Source organism: Sinocyclocheilus anshuiensis, unplaced genomic scaffold (genome assembly GCF_001515605.1).
Source record: "Sinocyclocheilus anshuiensis isolate Anshui unplaced genomic scaffold, SAMN03320099.WGS_v1.1 scaffold54, whole genome shotgun sequence".
NCBI classification, from domain to species: domain Eukaryota; kingdom Metazoa; phylum Chordata; class Actinopteri; order Cypriniformes; family Cyprinidae; genus Sinocyclocheilus; species Sinocyclocheilus anshuiensis.
This window is the reverse complement of record NW_015547654.1, coordinates 753,986-766,514: the sequence shown is the minus strand read 5'-3', so window position 1 is coordinate 766,514 and position 12,529 is coordinate 753,986. Positions and strand designations below refer to the sequence as shown.

Sequence of the window (12,529 nt, the reverse complement as noted above, 5' to 3'; positions counted from 1 at the left end):
CAGACAGCAGGAATATTAGACTGCTGTCACTTTAAGAGCTGCCTGAATCCAATATACTGGCACACATGTGTTTCCTTTCTCAGCTGTTTGCTTTCACTTAAGAACTAAATTACTGTGTTTATGAGGATACTTTCAAATACGGGCATTTTGACACATAAAAGTGTGTGTATTTTATCATTCAAGACCTATAAAGCGGCAAAAATAGAATCAATACTCTTCACGATAGTTCAAAATCTCTACCAAATCTCTACCTTGACAAATTTCTACTGGTTAATCGTGTCTACTGGTATATCGCACACAACTAGTTCTGTTTATAGTTATCATTTATAGTTACAGTTATCATCCTTGGTGTTGAAAGAGTTAGATGTTGAATCAGTTAGAGAGCTGTATCTATGAGTTAATTCAGAAAAGGATTCATCAGACTGAACTCATAAGTTTGTGAGTCTTTTTGAATGATTCATTTAAAGAACTTGCTCATAAGAGCCATTTGTTCATGTCTGGTTTTGCATGTTGCAAAAAACACAAACGTACTGCAGTTATTTTGCAGTACATCACCTTTTTTCTCAATTTAGACTTCAATTTCACAACTCATAACTAAAATATATATTTTTTTCCAATTCTAGTACAGCTGACATATAGCAAATCAATGCAGCTTAAAGTTCAGCCAGCAGAAACCCCTCTACAATTCGTTTTCACTTTACATGATCCAATCAATTCCCGATGCATTAAATCATCTCTCACTCTGCATTTTTTATTATATCCCATTTGACTCAGAAAGGTAAGATTACATAAGCAAAATGGTTTGTGAATGTCATTTTATGTTGACTTCAGTGCAAGCAGCTGCACTGTGCAATTTAATAACTTTTAGCCATTTGAAATGTCACTCTACTCTTATCACCTCATATTAATATGAAACTCCAGGGAATTTGGACAAGATTACAAAGACAGAATTGGGGAGAAAATGTATCGTAGTTTAGCCTCCATGTGCCTTTTATACGAACATAACATCAACATAGAGATATGTCAGCTGAATAATCTCCCAGCTGTAAGCACAGATTAATTCAGATAACACCTTACTCTGCACAGTCTGCTGACACAAATGCACACAGAAGGTCTGCTATTCTGTTATTGTAGATGGATTAAAAATATATGGCAATGCTTATCAAAATATTGCAATTAGCACGATTTGGATTCAGCCCAGAGTGTTGCTTCAAAACCTCTGCAAAACTACTGATGTTTAACAAATCCATTAATTTCTTCCTCAAACGTCCGCCTGCTTGAAGTTGCTGAGGGATCGGTTTGTGAGTTCCTGCTGCCAGATTTGGTGGCGGTCTCCTGCCAACCAGTCTCGCACTGGCTAACTGTTCAGCCGTGAGAAGACACAAACACATAAATTACCTCGCAGGGCTGTGGAGCCGCCTGCTGCTGCCCTTTCCTGAGATCTACTGTATCTCCTCAAACTGGGCATGAAGGTCATTAGTCACGATCAGGGTGGAGAAACAGACTGGGCATTGTTTCAGTAGCCCCATTTTTAAGGGTTTGGGTTATGGCAATTTTCTGCACTGCGGTCTGCATATTAGATCTGGAGAACCTGAATTATGGAGGCGACGTAATTAGAATGTAACTTCTGCTTTGGATTTCCCATTTTTCCTCTGGGACGTGCAATGCAGTGGAGTGAAGTGAAGGCAGCGTATCATTCATCCCTACGGAGTTACCTGTTGCGTGAGTCCTTCTGCAGCTGTAAATCCCACTGACTGGGATTTGGGCGTCAGCTCTCAGTGTACTATCTCGAGGAACACAAATAGCTTTTCGCAGAGAGTCTGATCTTATTAGTGAAGGAGGTGATCAAGGTTGTGAGCAATTCAGTTTTCAAAGACATCATCGGAAGACAAGTCAAATCTCCTACAAACGATGTTAAGAATGATATAAACTCACAAAAGAAATGTGAACTGAATGTAACGTTTTCAGACACTTAATTGCATGCTAATTACAATTAAATGAAAATGTATTAAAGTTTAAATATATATGCAATTAGATGAACTTTAGAGTGCTTTAGTAGTACTCTTTAGTAGTACGTTCATCACAATCGCAGATAACAACATCCCGGATCAACACTGTTCATGTATCACAGGGTACGAATAAATTCATTTACATTTAACCAGTTTAATATGAAGAGAGTGAAATGTAGACCTTCGTTTATGTGTTTTTGCCCTACACTGTACAAGATGCGAGAACAGTCCGCTATTTAGGTTTGTATGGACTCACTAACTTTAACATTAGCTAGTTTTAGCCAGAGATACCTTGCTAAAGCATAAGATGACATTAACGTTTTTGTCTTCATTGGGATTGGGGGTGAATGCTTTGGGACATTTTGCTCCGTTTTGTTTGGGTTTAGGAAATAGAATAAAATAAATTCCATTGCCTATCCTCTCAGGATACCTGGAATCACTGCTACAAGTACCCCATGCACATGGTTTTTCCATTTTTGAAGCATAAACCCCATAAAAACGATGCGAGCTTCGGATCTTCCAATGTTTCTCTATGCCGCTGAAACCTAAAGATGTCTGATTTCCACTCCCCGTGCAACTGATACTCGACTGCCATTGGCTCATCTGCGTTCGAGGGGAGGGGCTTACCGATAGGTCAATTGCAATTTAGTACATATAGAATATATTAACTTTAAATGTAATATCAAATGACACACTGAAGATAAAATTATAATCAAGTTCTTTACATGTTTTAGAGATTTAGAGAGGAAATTGGATGCCTGGGGCAACAGTTATGTAGTTTAGCGGCCATTACACAAAAATATTTATAAATATATTGAGCAATCAGCATTAAGTACTTGAGAGCACGGTCATAAAAAATAATAAAATCCACTGCAGTAGTGCTGACCACCTTTAAGTGATAGTTCACCCAAGAATGAAAATTCTGTCATTAATTGCTCAGCCTCATGTCTTTCCAAACCCGTTAAGACCTTCGTTCATCTTCAGAACACAATTTAAGATATTTTGGATGAAATTCAAAAACGTGCATTGAAGACTGACACGGAAGAGAAGAAATTGTATAATAGAGTCGTTATTTTTGTTTTCTTTGCACACAAGAAGTATTCTTGTAGCTTCATAAAATTATGTTTGAACCACTGGTGTCACATGGACTATTTTAACAATGTCATTACTACCTTTCTGGGCCTTGAACATGGTAGTTGCATTGCTGTCTATGCAGGGTCAGAAAGCTCTCGGATTTCATCAAAAATCGTTCTGTTCTAAAGATGAACGAAGGTCTTACGGGTTTTAAACAACATGAGGGTGAGTAATTAATTTTAATTTCCACAGGATTTTCATTTTTGGGTGAACTATCCCTTAAAGGAATAACTAATAAGTTTGTCTCAAAATATAATTCAAAAAGCCACATACACAACTGGTCATAAGTTTGGAATAATTGCAATTTGAATGTTTTGAAGAGTCTCTTGTGGTCAGCAAGGCTGCAATTATTTGATCAAAAATACAGTTTTTTATTACAGTTAGGGATTTATTACCGTTATTATTACAGTTTCAAATAATTATTTTTGATCTCATTCTTGCACTGCTTTAGTAAGGCCAGAAGTTGGTGAGGTTTCCTTAAGGCAAGAAGAACAGGTTATCCTGCTGACAATGGTATAAAAACCCCATGACTGATTGGAACATCTCTGCGCTCTAAGGTTCAGCCTGCAGTCACTTGTCTGAGCTTGTGCATTCTGCTAACCTGGTTTCTGGTGGTCTTCAGGCACTTAACAACTGCTAGACATACAAATCACATCTGTTCTTCCGACAGATGCTTGTTCCAATTGCCATATTGAGCCAGACTACGGACATGTTCCCTAAGCTTCCATTACTAACATTTCAGAATCCACTAATGAGGAATGAGAAAGCAGACAGTGGAGAGAGCATTAGCAGAAGAGCACCAGCTGTAGTCTCTGTGGCTACAGCTAAATCACATCAGGGATTTTATGCCATATTTTCAATTCAAATTTATTTAAACTATATTTAACCAATCTGACAATACAAATAATTCCAAAGCATATGTACATAGAATAGTGCTTTGAATTCCGCAGCAGAAAAGTCACGGCATCGACAGTAGCAAGGAAAAACTCACTAAGATGTTTAGTAAGACTCGTTAGAAACCTTGGGAGGAACCAAGACTCAGCTGAGGAGTCCACATCCTCAGGCTGGCATGTTTAAATGAACACAAACAACCTAAACAAGCTTGTGGGTGATCTTTATAGAGCTTTATTTAGCTTTGTTTTGAGGATGTTCCTTTTGGATAGAATTCATAAAGGCCCTTAGTCCAGTGTCATACTGCGTTAACTTCAACTCGAGATGATGAAAGAGTGTAAACAATGCTAGCTTGTAAGTTGTTGTTTTTTCTTGCCTTTGTCTTTCATTACTTAACAATAAAACCTACACAAAAGAAAAAGTTGTGGTCATGTTGAACAAGAATATAATGTGAAGAATATTTTTGTAGAAATTAGTGATATACCAATTTATCATTCAGACCAATTGATCAGACAATATTTGTATATTTTAACAGATTTTTTTTATATCCACTTGTGTTAAATCCAAAAGTATTGCATTCACCCGGGAAACTTTATGTTCTCTAGCAAAACTATTGCATTCCCCTGAGAATCTTTGTATTTGCTTGGCAAAAAGCACTGAAATATAGTTTTCCTTCTCATATTATTTCCAAAGGTTTTGTGATCAAACACAAAGTTTCTCAGGAGAAAGCAATGAAATATAATTTTTCCACCCATCAAATTTTTTAACATCACTATGTGTCCTTTTAGGGGCTTTATACAAATCTACAAACAGCCTTGTCAACAGATAATAAACACAAACATAAACAAATACATTTTTAGGGGTAAATTATTGTGTGAAATTTCTCGTTTCATCATTTGCTATCATTTAACTGTTTTATTTATTATTTATATTATATAAGGGTCAGGCTGATTTGAGATTATTGGTCCAAGAATGATCAACCAACAGCTTTTATAGCATAGTGTATTGGCATTTTCAAATATTTATAGTGATTTATAATTAGAAATGTGGGACACACTTTTTTATTTAAGGTGTAATTCTCACTATTAACAAACCATTAACTATGACTTTTGCCTCAATAGACTACTAATTTGCTGTTTATTAATAGTTAGTAAGGTAGTTGTTAAGTTTAGGTATTGGGTAGGATTAGGGATGTAGATTATGGTCATGGAGAATATGTGCTTTATAAGTACTAAGAAACAGCCAATATGTTAATAATAGGCATGCTAAGCAACAGTTAATAGTGAGAATTGGTCCCTGTACTAAAGTGTTACCAGAATGTGTAATATTACATTTAAATGCTATCATTTAACCACATTACTTGCGTATAACAGACATACTGGCGTTGGCCAAAAATGCAGGCAACCACTAATATCCAACAAGCAAACATTAAATAACCTATAGTAGTAGATTACAAGCAAAAAAAGTAAAGCCTCTTCAGCCTCTTCAGGAGATATCTGGTCCCAATTTATTCTGTGATATTTTTTTTTTGTCACACCAGAATGTACAACGGATTTTGTGGAAGTTTCCATTAAAGGAAGCAGAATGTAGCACAGCACATTCCCATTTTAAACACTACACACTGAAATGTGCCAGACTCAGAGGACATCCTCCATCCCACATCGTAATTATTCTCACCACACCTTAATTGCCCAGAGCATCATAGTATTCAGGTCAAGGAGAACTGAACTCTCACTTCTGAGGTCTCTGATAATGAACAAAACAGGCTTCAAAGTGGCCAGTCACTGCCAGATCTTCAAAATGCTGACCCTTATGGATGTCCAGACATAAGCCAACCTCAGCATGTCCCATGACAGGGCAGAAAGACAAGTATGTCTTTCCTATCACACCTGATATTTGGATTCAAACTCATGCTTGAGAGACAACTTCCAACACACTAAGGATTAATTTGGATGAGAGTGTATTACTCAAGACTACTATTTCATCCAATAAAATCAGATTCATTTTCAATAATAAATATATAGAGTTGACCACAAGGCTTAACGTTCAAATTGGTAATAAACAAATCTATATGCTAAAACTAGCCTATATGATGTTTTCAAACCACTGCCATGATATTCCCAAATAAGGATGAACTGTTCCACCTATTGTTTAGTGGGAGGACTTGGGAAACTGTGTTAAGGGTTGGGAGAAAGGGAAACAGAAATGTCTCAAAAAGTATGTTATTTGAGACATTATGGAGCCCACTATCCCATTTCCTGTCGTGATGAGGCCAAGACTAAAAATACACATCCCCTTTCGTCAGAACGCAAATTGCCCCCTCAGCACGAATTTCTCCTTCAACTGCTATCACGTAGCACAGCACACAGTCTCTGAGCAGGAAGCGAACCCCCACAATCCCCATGCCTGGGATCAAATGTGCCACATGGTTGGCTTACTTTGATCCTGTAATGGGTTGTGTCTGTGTAAACTGTGTTGACCTCACTAGTCTACAAGAACACTATCTTGGCATGACTCAACAACAGCGTATCAGACCAAGAGTGTGTGAAAACTAATTGCTTGCATTGACCTTCAATGGTCGCTCTCATTTTGTATATTAGTATCCAAAGATCCTTTGGGAATACTGACAATACGTGTTCATTATATAATGAGAGTTGGGGGGTGAAATTATTTCAAAGTTATAAGAGTCCTTGTGATTTACTTTAGAGCAGGGGTGCCCAATGCTTCTCCTGGAAGGCCAAAGTCCTGCAGAGTGTATCTCCAACTTTAATTAAATACACCTCTGCCAGATACTCAAGCTTTTCAGAAGTAGAAACCTCCAGCTGTGTTGGAGAAAATATTCACGTAATGTTCAAAGAGTTTTATCATCATTTCAGTTCTCTTTTTTTTAAGCGTCGCTGGCTTTCATTCATCTTCCTAAAAAACTAATATAACAGTAGTCTTGAACTTTATACTGACACCTAGTGGCATGGATGACAAACCACGTAACAATATTAGGTTTTGTGTAATGTATGGCATTGCAAAAGTTTTTCTCAAGTTAAATAATTAATATTTTGACTCAGTCAATATAATAGAATAGAATAGAATATACATTTTCATTTAGATTTCACTATGAAGACATGTTGATCATTGGCTACGTCTTTTAAAAGATTTTATTCGTTTTTAGTTGATGCAAATTTTATTTGAAATTCCTGCTTAAATCAACTACACTGCTTTCTTTTTCTCATTTTCTTCTGTAAACTTCTGTGTGGGTATCTACATTTCTCAAACAAGGAAACCCCTATGCAAGTGACTTTATACTGTGTTTTATTTTCCTCTTCTTATCTCTGTCTGCAGCTAAATCATCCCAAAACACCAAGTATGACTCTCACCAAGTTCAAGAGTTCCTCCTAACTCCCCAGTGTCAATTAAAGGTTGTCCAAGACATGACAGCAAAAGGAACTTACTCACCAAGGCCCAGTTCATGCTGAAAACAAGCCAGTCCATCTGAACAGTGGGAAGATCCACTGAAAGAGCCAAAACTACATCAGACTGGACATACAGAAGCACTGCCAGTCAGCACGACCTCACAGAAAAGGAGACAGAAGTACTTGAGACAACTTCACATTTCAGTCCCCTTAATATCAGAGTTCTGGAGGTTACCATACTTAAGCAGGGCACTCATGCTCTTTTAGCACTAGCCATAGACTTTATGTGCTCTTAAGTTGCTATGCAGCCAGTGAGCTTAAAAATCAGCATGACATTGATTGCATTTACTCACAGACAGAGGCTCACCAAGAAACACTTGAGCACACAAAAACACACATCCTACCACACACACGTTTTCTGTAGAACAACATAGTATTTCTGAGAGAGCTCCTTAGAATCAACCACAGCACGGCTGCTGGGAGTAATTGGCCTTCCTTTCAGCAATCTAATGGAAGGCGCAGGGCAAGGCTAGATCTGGGTATACTATGGAAAAAGGAAGCAAGAAGTTCTCAGTCGGGGGCAAAAGCCACATCCTCCCTTGAAAAGGTTCTCAAACTCACAATCACATCCCACAGCAAAGCCACAATCGGGCTGAGTGGAACGCAGTGGTCAGGTGAAAGGAGCACGCATGCAGGGCTTGGTTACTCACAGTGTTCAAATGAGCAGTATAACGCTGAGTCACACTAAAGCTAAAAAGTAAAATCTAAAAATTCTCGAAATTTTAAATGCCTCTAAAGATTTCTGTAGGCCTTTTTGATTGCAGTCTCCCTGCTACATTGAAAGTAATGGCACCTCCGATCTAATTTCCATATCTTAATTACAAAGGGCACTGTAATTTATTCTAACAACTAGTATAAACATCATCTTTGTCTCAGATTAAGTGCCATGACTATTATTATCACTAATGTCCATTAACTCACAAGCCAGTAATGTGGTGTTTTATGGACCAGTGTTTCCGCTATAACGTATGTCATAATGTTACATTTTATGTGCAGCAAACCACAGCTTCTTTGCAGTGAGAGCATATACCGTCACTTATTGTTGAAAACGAACAAAGTGGATAAGATCCACCTTTCATTCAGCCTTTCACCAATGCCAAAGAGGACCATGTGCTTCGAGCCACTAAAGAACACAGCAGAGTGAGAACTAATGAGACAGCTAATGAGACCACGAGATTTCTAAGAGAAATCCAAGGAAAAGCCCTGACGGGAGATTCTAGCCTCACAGAGGCAATGCATCATTGTGTCTCAAGCACTGATCACATACTTTAAATGGTGCTGTTAATGGCATGCGGAAATCTACAGAGCCCTTGAGTCACTGGCATCTTCTATTTTCTCAGTCTACACTTAGATGCAAAGTAACTTTCAAAGGAAAGCACTTTCTTCAAAGAAATGGTTCATCCAAAAATCTAAATTATGTCATTATTCACTCACTGTTCCAAACCCATATGATTTTACTTTTTCCACTGAACATAAAAATAGAGACTTTTGAAAAATTATTATGCTGCTCTTCCCACAACAGTGGTCAAATTTAATCTGTTCATCATTCAAAGCTATCATATGACTTGGAATATAGTGCAAAAGTTATATGGACTAATTTTATAATACATGTATGTTGTTCTTTGTCTTTTTGTCTTCACAGCACCGTTTAATCAATGTAAACATTCATTATATTGGGGGGAAAAAACCTGTGTAACAACTCTACTTTGGTTATTTATAAAAAAAACATAACAGCACAACGCACACAAAATCTAAGTTTGTGTTCAGTGTCATTTTAAATGAAATTCTGACAGTTCAACCCCCAACCAAATCTATATGAGCCCATACAAACATTAATCTTACACACTTATCAGCACATCTTATGCAAAAAGAAATCCCTGACCCCACCCTGACCTGATGTCATAACCCTTCCATCGATCAGTGTGCGACTTTGAATAAAGTATATCCTAAAGGGATTCAGTGGGACCAGCAGCCCGATTACAAACAGACTGTAAGCCCGCCTTTCCCACTCTTATCTTCTTACATAACCATAGCCTTCACAAATATCAATGGCATGGAGAAAAACCATTCATATGCAAGTGTGTGTCACTCAAATTTATAAAAGGATGGTTTTTTGAAAGGAAAATTTGAGACCCCTAGGACCTGTGGGCCCCTAGAACCATACAAAAAATATGCACATAAAAATGTCAATAAAATGTCATCTGATATATATATATATATATATATATCAGATGACATTTTATTGACATAAATTGGTCCAGAACTATCCAATGACATTTCATTTATTTTTATGTATATATTAAAATGTTCATTTAAAATGTTTATTTAATAACTGTGAAGCAATACGAAATTTGCTGCCGTCTGTTTCATAAATATCGTACAGTAGCCAATGGTACACTAGCTATAATATATAGCATTCTGTACGCTTCTTTATATCTTTAATCGAATCGATTAAATAATTAGCTGGTTATTTTAAAATCGTCGTAAAATTGCGTCATAAAATAGGCTATACAGTAGCTACACTCACTCACTTGTGCTACAGCACAAGAGTAAATATCATATGTCACTTTTTTCGAGATTATTGTTGATTAACATACTGCTTTTGGAGTCTACTGCAGCGTAATACACATTGCCGAACAGTATGCTAGTATTCATAATAATTCCATTTACATTGTAGATAGTTGCTTCAGAATATTTTTGCATTGACCACTTTTCGAGCTATTGACTGATTCCAGCAGCCGAGGGTTGCCTGCGCAGGATCCATGTCCTGCTTCCTCGAGCTCTTCGGAAGCGCAGTTTGAACAATAGCATCGCCTGACTGTCCACACAGAATTACTGGAAGCGCGCACATCCGTCGAGCGCGACCCCTGACTCATCTAAACATTCCTTACATCCGTCATAATCACAAAACTATCAATTCATTCATAAAGTACTGTTCACACGACATGGAGGCTGCACAATGACCCCAATCCCGTGTTGTGAACTATCCATCAATGGAGCAGAAATAATACGTTATTTTACATTCGCGATATTGTCTTTCTTTATAATTATTTTTGTTTTGTCGCTTTTTTGCAACTGCAGGCTTTACTTTCAATCGTTCCCCATATCCCAAACAGCTCGTTATTTTCCGCGTGCTTATGATGGGATGCTATTTGACAATACAGACTCACTGCAAGAGGAGAGCCAACGTTCCGTCATTAAGAATTAAAAAATATGAATATTTTACAGTAAGTAAGCAAGGCGCGTTGATTGGCCATCATATCGGGCTTACCGTATCCAAGAAAGGCGAAGTTTCCCTCGATGTGTTGATATGTTGTGGAGGGAGAGCAGACTCTTACGGTCCAGCGATACTGTCTACTGCCGCGCGCTGCACACCATGTTACCGGAGGAACACGAGCCGCGGCGCTGCTCTGCTGGAGGAGGAGGCTGTGCGTCTACGGAACTGCACCCGGACCATTGGATTTAAAGCAGGGGAGGGTGTTGGTAGGATTACGTGGTGCCGCTTTAATAAGATGTCACTACGCCGAATGGACCGCTGCTACTGTGTCAGGGTCCACAACGCTTCTTTTAGAGATAGCCTACAGCAACACCTAAAAAAAAAGAAGAAGAAGAAGCTTATATAGGAGTCACGAATGAAAGCTGACTGGAACCATGTATGTTGGGGTCTATGAGTACATAGTACATTGAGATATATATATATATAGACAGACAGACAGATAGATAGATGGTCTATCTATCTATCCGTATGTCGGTCTGTCTATTTCTAAAATAGATAGATAGATAGATAGATAGATAGATAGATAGATAGATAGATAGATAGATAGATAGATAGATAGATAGATAGATAGATAGATAGATAGATAGATAGATAGATAGATAGATAGATAGATAGATAGATAGATAGATAGATAGATAGATAGATAGATAGATAGACTCTTAAAAATAAAGGTGCTTCACGATGCCATATAAGAACCTTTTTATCTAAATGGTTCCATAAAGAACCTTTAACATCGGAAGAATCTTTCTGTTTCACAAAAGGTTCTTTGTGGCGAAAGAAGGTTCTTCAGATTATAAAAAGGTAAGAAAGAGACGGTTCTTTAAAGGACCTTTGACTGAATGGTTATTTGTGGAGCCAAAAATGGTTCTTCTATGGCATCGCTGTGAAGAACCTTTTAAGCACCTTTATTTTTAAAAGTGATAGATAGATAGATGTTGAATTCCAAGTATACATACTAACATTTTATCTACAAAAATGTCTACTAATGTCTATGGGGCCCTTACAAATACATGAAACAAACAGGGGCCACTCTGCCATTCCAGAAGGGTGGCTTTGGCAGAGTGGGTTGAGTCCTGTTTTACTTTTAAGAGGGACGCCTCTCTTTGATTTATATGTGATCTCGCTGCATGTGGCCCCTGAGAGCCCGGGGCCCCGGGGTGTGTAATCCTGCCCTGGCTATGAGGAGTATCACTACTGAGAGAAGAATAACATATGGACAAGATAATGTGAATCTGTGGCACTAATAGTCTCATTAGACACTACAGTATGTAGAAAACACATTTTCCTTTTAAACAAATGAGTATGAAATATAAAGCAAGGTGGATCCAAACCATGAGATCTCTCTGGTGTGAGACTAAGTAGCTTTAAAACCTCTTAATGCATGATCTTAAAGGCTACAAGGTGGGCAGAGCTTTGACAGAGATCCGGCTAATTAACAGCTTCCCAGCAGGATCTGCCCAAGATGCATGATGAACCACCAGGACGGTAAACATCAAGACAAAAATCATGCATTTTTTTCCGACAAAATGACTTGAAGCTATTTGCCGAATTTTGCAAAAAAAAAAAAACTAAATAGTTTTAGAATGTCAATATATTATTATACAAAACCTCTCATTATTAGACAAAAACTGAAAATGCAGATTCAGGTTCTGAATTTAAATTGAGGTGGCCAAGAATTAAAATAGAGTAAAATGTAAAGAAATTCATATATCTGCAGTTTTTTTAATTATGCATTTTGTATTTCATTCCAA

The 12,529-nt window shown here is 37.6% G+C and overlaps 1 protein-coding gene across 1 annotated transcript in view; it reads right to left on the bottom strand.

Moving 5' to 3' along the window:
* Positions 1-10,965, bottom strand: part of hpca (hippocalcin) — a 34,820-nt gene extending 23,855 nt beyond the window's left edge. The window contains exon 1 of the mRNA XM_016504325.1: positions 10,773-10,965. The gene's annotated coding sequence lies outside the window, so the exon portion shown is untranslated. The remainder of the gene's footprint in view (positions 1-10,772) is intronic.
* Between the last annotated feature and the right edge of the window lie 1,564 nt (positions 10,966-12,529).